The sequence below is a fragment of the Schistocerca piceifrons genome, chromosome 8 (genome assembly GCF_021461385.2).
Source record: "Schistocerca piceifrons isolate TAMUIC-IGC-003096 chromosome 8, iqSchPice1.1, whole genome shotgun sequence".
NCBI classification, from domain to species: domain Eukaryota; kingdom Metazoa; phylum Arthropoda; class Insecta; order Orthoptera; family Acrididae; genus Schistocerca; species Schistocerca piceifrons.
The window spans coordinates 328,129,080-328,136,267 of record NC_060145.1 but is presented as its reverse complement, the minus strand read 5'-3'; the positions used below and the strand labels follow the sequence as shown (position 1 = coordinate 328,136,267).

Below are 7,188 nucleotides of genomic sequence, written 5' to 3'. Positions count from 1 at the left end.
TTATTTACTGGTTTAAGCACTCCGTCTTCTTGCCACAAGTGACCATCCGACCGCCGTGTCATCCTCGACGTAGGATGCAGAAGGAGGGGTGTATGTTCAGCACAGCGCTCTCCCGTTCGTTATGATGGTTTTTTTTACCGGAGCCGCTACTATTCGGTCGAGTAGTTTCTCAATTGGCATCACGAGGCTGAGTGCACCCTGAAAAATGGCAACAGCGCATGGTGGCCCGAATGGTCACCCATCCAAGTGCTGGCCACGCCCGACAGCACTTAACTTCGGTGATCTGACGGGAACCGGTGTATCCACTGTGGCAAGGCCGTTGCCTGTTTACTGGTTTACCATAATGATTTTTTGCTGCAGATGCGTAAGATAAGATACTTTACTCATTGTCTTTCTGATGAAGTATTTGTCATGTTTATATGTGTATGACAATGAATTTGGCTGCATTGCTTTTCTGATGAAATGGTTTTGCGAGTATATGCATATTGTGGGTCCTATAGTTTTGTGGGAGCTTATTTAGGATAATCATTCACTGCTAGCCGTTATAAATAAGGTAAATGTCATAAATAATAAGAGAATTATGAAATATGGATAGAAGAATACAGTAAATAGAGAATACAGCAGCTAGAAATGAGAAAGAAATGAGTACAGAAAGTAGTGAAATGTGTGAGTAGGCAGGTCGAATGAAATTCCTTTGGTTGAAGAAAGATGTTGATTGCACTATGCAAATATAAATGAGTATAGGCAGGTTGAATAAAGGTTATATTATCTAGCTATGATGATGTGATGACGAAATATTTGAGGGAAGTTTGAATATAAAGTTTTTGGTAGGTAAACTGACAGTTTTTTGTAGATAAATTGACACGAAACGCATTTTTATGTGCTTTTGAAAGGTAAACTGAGATGAAACATATTATGAGACATGTATGAGTCTTCAGTGAAAATATAAGTTCATAAAACACGTATAAAGTAAAGAAGTTAGAAAGCTGGTCGGTACATTAAGAGTAGTATGTGGTACTAGAATAAAATATCACACAGACCGGCTGACACTTTCACTCTGAACTGCACTAAATTCCATTTCCTTTTTTCTTTACATGAACTATGATACATTTTTTTGCATCTCCTTTTATTACTACTGTTCCTATGTTTTACATCTTAGTCGTTAGTTCTGTGTAAGCAGACATTCTCGGAGTGATAGTGACATAAGAACAATTATCGTGCAAACACTAAATTTTGTTGCACATTTTCATAGCCATTTGCCACCATTGGAAGTTATTGATGTTTGGTCAGTGGCTCCACTAGTTAAACTTTACTTTTGTATCTTGCACAGATTATTGCATAACTGTTTGTGTATATAGATGCTTTCTAATCATACTAGTGCCACCACAAGCTTCATATTTTGTATGTAATAATGGTCTTACATATTCGTACAACGCTCTTGCACAATTTCACATACGAGTTGTGCAGCGCTGCGTCACTCTTATTCGAGGTGTAGCAGCAAGCAGTTGAGTTTCTGAGAATGAGATTTGATATTTGTGAATTCGGGATCAGTTATCTGAAATATTTTATTACGAAGATGAAAACTTGTTTGTAAAAAAATGTTATTGATGCTATGGACGATTTTTGGATGAATATTTCGAAGTAACCAATGCATGATGAGAATGATATGTATGTATGTCAGAACTATAAACTGAAGGAAATCTTTGTTTCTTAGGTTAGTAGTAATATTCATGACTAGTGTTAATTTGATCTCTTTGCCTCCATTATGTCACAGGTAGTGTAGTTAGTTTAAATGTCTGTATTTTTTTTTTTTTTGAGTAACAAGAGAATTATGTATTTGTTAGAGTCTTCTTATGTTCTATAGTATTTTTTGAGTGATCAGAGTTTAATTTTTTCAAGAACAATTTTCTTTGAAGTACACCTTTCCTCTTCATTCTTAGTAAAGTTTTGAATGTTTTATCGTGTGTGCATTTCACCTTACGCCACGGGAAGCCACAAATTGTTTCAGACAAGCAACAAACAAATTTTCAGTGAGTAGATTATTTTTATTCAGCTGCTGCATTTACTGATTTCAATTTGCTTTCGAGAACCTTAGTACAGCAACACAAAGTATCATGCTTAGGATGAGATAAGTTACTTTTATTTCAAGTCACATCTCACTTAGCACTCTTGTGAGCAAACAGTACACAGACAGCATTTTCAGGTATTGTGCTTATTAAGCAGAATGATTTACACTGAACAATGTAGGTAATATTAAACAGTTATTTTCTATCGACTTGAGGAGTATTTCATTTGTGGATATTTTAAGTCAAGTTTTGTACTTCATGTTACTCATCTTTCATAAAGTACTTGAGTACTGAGTTACAGTTAAATAGTTTTAACTAAGTACACTATTAGTTCCTTCTGGTATTTAAATAGATTTATTTTCGTTGTTTCAAATTCAGCATATTACTTAGATTACGACGCTTTTCACATGCGCAGCACAGGAGGAGGAGGACGAGATTTGTATTTAACGTCCCGTCAACAACTAGGTCATTAGAGACAGAGCAAAAGTTGGGATTAGGACAGGATGGAGAAAGAAAGTGGCCGTGCCCTTTCGAAAGAACCATCCCGGCATTTATATTAAGCGATTTAGGGAAATCAAGGTAAAACCTAAATAAAGGTGGCCGGACGTGGAATTGAACAGTCGTGCTCCCAAATGCGACTCCAGTGTGCCAACCGCTGCGCCACCTCGCTCAATGCGCAACACATTGCCAACCAGCAGTCATTATTGCTGAGCAGTTGAATACGATATGTAAGGCACACGTTACATGAGGCGCGAATTTTTGTAAAAAAAATGTATTCAGTATTTTCATACGTATAAAATTGCAGCGCTCTTATCGCACTTCCCTGGGGCACTCCTGACGATTCCCTTGTCTTGAACAACACTCGCCGTCCAGGACAACCCACTGGGTTCTATTTCTTAAGAATTCTTCGAGCCACTAACGTATCTGTGAACTTATACCGTATACTCGTGCCTTCGTCAACCGACTGCAGTGAGGCACCGTGTCAAATGTTTTTTCGGAAATCTAGGAACATGAAACCTGCCTGTGGCCCTTCCTCCATGGTTAGCAGACATCATGTGAGAAAAGCCCAAGCTGAGTTTCTCATGAGCGATGCTTTCTAAAACCCTGCTTCTTCGTGGACAGAAGCATTTTTGTCTCAAGGAAATTTATTACGAGGGCTGTCCAGAAAGTAAGTTACGATTGATCGCGAAATGAAAATCACAGTGAAAATCAGAAATGTTTCAATTGTAACAGTTAGCTACACCTTTCAGCTACTTCTCTACGTAGTCGCCGTTCTGACTCAGACATTCGTCGTAGCGTTGTACCAACTTTCCAATACCCTCATCATAGAAGGCAGCCGCCAGTGCTTTCCGCCAATTCTCTACGCTGGCCTAAAGCTCGTTGTCTGTGCCAAAATGTTGTCTTCATAGCCAGCGGTTCGTTTGAGCAGAGATGAAACTCAGTGGGAGACAATTAAGGGCTGTATTTTGGGTAACCAAACATTTCCAATTGAAACGATGCAGGAACATCTTCATTGCCCCTGCAGAATGAGGCTGAGAATTGTCTTGAAGAAGAAACCGCACGACAGTTATGTAATGTTGGTTGCATAACTTCAGGGGAAGTTTGAAGCTTTTTTATGGTTCATCAAAGTTTTCTCTGAGCTATTGAGTCTTGAAATATGAGTTGAACAATATGGCCCTACAGTAAATCGTTGGATTTGTGGCTGAATAAAATCATGTTTGGCCGTCGTAATTCCAGGAATTTTATGGAATTATTTCAAGCTATCCTAGGTTATTTCCTGCAAAATTTTGTTGCTATCATTTTCCGCTGCTGCTGGTGTAGTGAAGTTTAATAGAGCAGTTAACAGAAATGGATGTTTTCCTCTTTTTTGGTGAATTACAACGTTTCCATTACAATCTTGTGTTTGAAGCGCCTTGTCGACAACGTTTCGTTTTGTAGGTGTGTCTCTGCAGCATTCACCCTGCTGAAGAAATGATCTCGTACTTTCACTCGGCATCCGGGTTTTCGATGAGCGTATTATGATTTTTTAATGCCGAACTCTGAAGAGCGTGAGAGAGGAGCAATTCGTTTCGAACGACAAAAATGACTTTCACCTTCTTTGCAGCGCGCCACCGACTTTGGTTTCGCTCTGCCTCGCTATCGACAGCAACAAGGTAGAGAACAGCCGGATAGCACGATACGGTGAACGACTCCCGATCTGGTGACGGAAACAACATCTGAGTCTGTCTGAACTCAACTCGTGTTTTACACGTTGAAATATCGTTTGAAATAGTCAGCGTTTGATTTTTAAGCGGTAATATAATGAAGTAAGTTTACACTCATTTCAAATTAACTGCAGCACCGATTCATGAACACTTAATGGAGGAACAATGTACTGTCAGACAACACTTTATTTATCCATCTACAGAATATTGTGCACTATTTTGAAGGTTCTGATTCCAATAGATTTCTTAGTGAGAAGAAAAATGTAAACGACAGATGTTACATTTTTAATGCAAGTTGAAATGTTTCCTTTGTGCGCGCTCCTTTCATTTTGTACAGGAGTTCCTTGCTGGTTTTTACCCTGTCGGTCTATAATCTTAACTCTTTCTTCAGGCCCTGACGGACCCAGCAGTACCGACCGGCCGCCGTGTCATCCTCAGCCCACAGGTGTCACCGGATGCGGATACGGAGGGGCATGTGGTCAGCACATCGCTCTCCCGGCCATATGTCAGTTTCCGAGAGCGGAGCCGCTACTTTTCAATCAAGTAGCTTTCTCAGTTTGCCTCACAAGGGCTGAGTGCACCCCAGTTGCCAACAGCGCTCGGCAGACCGGATGGTGACACATCTTAAACACTGTAAAACCATAATCAGCGTTCTGTTAAGTACACAGAATGTGGATAAAATCACTTTTTACAAACATTGAGGGGCGACAGCGTAAATCAAAACTGCCTTTCTGTTGGTACTAACTTAGAAGAATTACGGCCCCTAAGAAGTCTTTCTGACCAATACTTTCTTATCTAAAAGTATTGGTCAGAAAGACTTCTTAGGGGCCGTAATTCTTCTAAGTTAGTACCAACAGAAAGGCAGTACCTCCTGTTGTATATTCCAAACCTGTGGAGGTAGTAGCAGATAGCGCAGTTTGTGTTTCAGTGGCTTCCTTAAAATTCGACAGGGCGTGAGCACAAGGTTTCGGGTCAAAGGGTGGAAGCGTTGGTTTTTAGTCTGTTCGCACACTACCATGCCAAAATGGTGCTATACTCAACCAGCGCCGAGGGCACTTTGGTGCATCATGGGCCATGGATGAAGTGATGAAAACGGTTGCACAAATGTGTACGGCTGAATAGACGTGCAATTGTTGAGCAACTGATCATCCAGTTGCCAAGGGGCCACCCATGCTGACTGTTGTTCATTGGCGAAGAAGGCTGCAGTACCGCAACTCGCCGTCCATTGCGTGGCGACAAGGGACCTCTTCAGATGAACCACGTTTTATGCTCTATGGCACGTATGGTCGTTAGCGTGTAGAGCGTGAAACGTGTGAAACCAGACACCCTGCAAAAATCGTCGGAGCTTTGTAGTCTGGCGAAAGTTTTCGTTGCATTCCCAGGGTGATTTCGTCACTCTGAAAGGCACAATGGATGAACACAGTATTCATCTATCGTTGGAGACTATGTCCACCCCCACATGCAGTTTTCTTTTTCCTCGGCACTATGGCATCTACCAGCGGACAATGCAACATGTCACACAGCCCACAGTGTATGCGGATGGCTGAAAGAGCATTAGGCTGAGTTCATGTACTTCCCTGGTCACTAAACTCTCCCAATCGAGAATCTGTGGGACCACCTTGATAGGGTTATTCGTGCCATGAGTCCTCAACCAAGAAACCTGGTGCAGCTGGCCACAGCACTGGAGTCGGCATGGCTCCACGTCCCTGACGGTACCTTCTAGAACCTAGTTCACTCTCTTCCTACAAGGTGATTATCCACGCTTTTGACAGGTGGTCACACTAAATGTGATGGGACAGTATACCTCGACCAAGCAAAACAAGTGGTTGAAACTGTGAGCAGCTTTGTAGCATGTTATATTGGCGATATTTCGGGGTAAACCACAGCACTTGGACACACAGAATGTTTTGTAATCTGTTCTAAGTATCGGAAAACAGTTTCGGACAAATGGTATGACACAGAATAGCAAGCAATTAGCTCGTCATCGGTAGAACCGGGTGTACTGCCAGTGGTCCTTGTCTTCCCAAGACAATATTTCGGCGTCGTAACTCAATGTCTTTTTCAAATGTTTCCTAAAACTAGTGATTTTGCTTACTAGGTCCCATATCTATGCCTGGGCGATACCTGGTGGCCACTATGTACTTCGGGCCCGCTGTAGCTACTTCTTACAGTTGCACCTCTCGCCACACATTCCTCCTTCCGAAATTAGAATTATATTAATACCGTCAGCTGCGCACGGGCATTGATATAGATCAACGGGAACAGGTGAAAATGTGTGCCCCGACCGGGACTCGAACCCGGGATCTCCTGCTTACATGGCAGATGCTCTATCCATCTGAGCCACCGAGGGCACAGGTGATAGTGCAACTGCAGGGACTATCTCGTGCACGCCTCTCGCGAGACTCTCATTCTCACCTTGTATGTCCACACACTACATTCGTAGTGTCCCACCCCAACACACTCATTACCCGTGCAAGACATTCTTCCAAGTCCCGTAAGAGTTCGGGGAATATGTGTGCATCCGCACAGAAGAAGAAGGTCATGGCCGGTATCGCCAGAACTATATCCTTATATGGATATGGTGTCTGTTCTTTCGTCTGGCATGTAAGCAGGAGATTCCGGGTTCGAGTCCCGGTCGGAGCACACATTTTCACATGTTCCCGTTGATCTACATCAACGTCCGTGCGCAGCTGACGGTATTAATGTAATTCTAATTTCGTTCTAGACGGCTGCAGGTCATCAATGGTGTCTGTTCTTTCGGGCATGTCCGAAAGAACAGACACCATATCCATATAAGTATATTCCCTCTTCCGTCCACGCACATTGTAGCTGTTTTCCGTGGTGGCGGCCATCCCATGGCGTTCCCATGGCTCCCCAACCGCGTTCCTAGCACTATCGTAGGGCTGTAGACGTTCTTT

General features: G+C 42.3%; 1 non-coding gene and 1 pseudogene across 1 annotated transcript; both read right to left on the bottom strand.

Moving 5' to 3' along the window:
- Positions 1 to 206: 206 nt before the first annotated feature.
- On the bottom strand, positions 207 to 324 carry LOC124712937 (annotated as a pseudogene).
- Positions 325 to 6,546: 6,222 nt separating this feature from the next.
- Positions 6,547 to 6,621, bottom strand: Trnat-ugu. Its single transcript has one exon. It is a non-coding gene; the product is annotated as a tRNA-Thr (tRNA).
- Between the last annotated feature and the right edge of the window lie 567 nt (positions 6,622 to 7,188).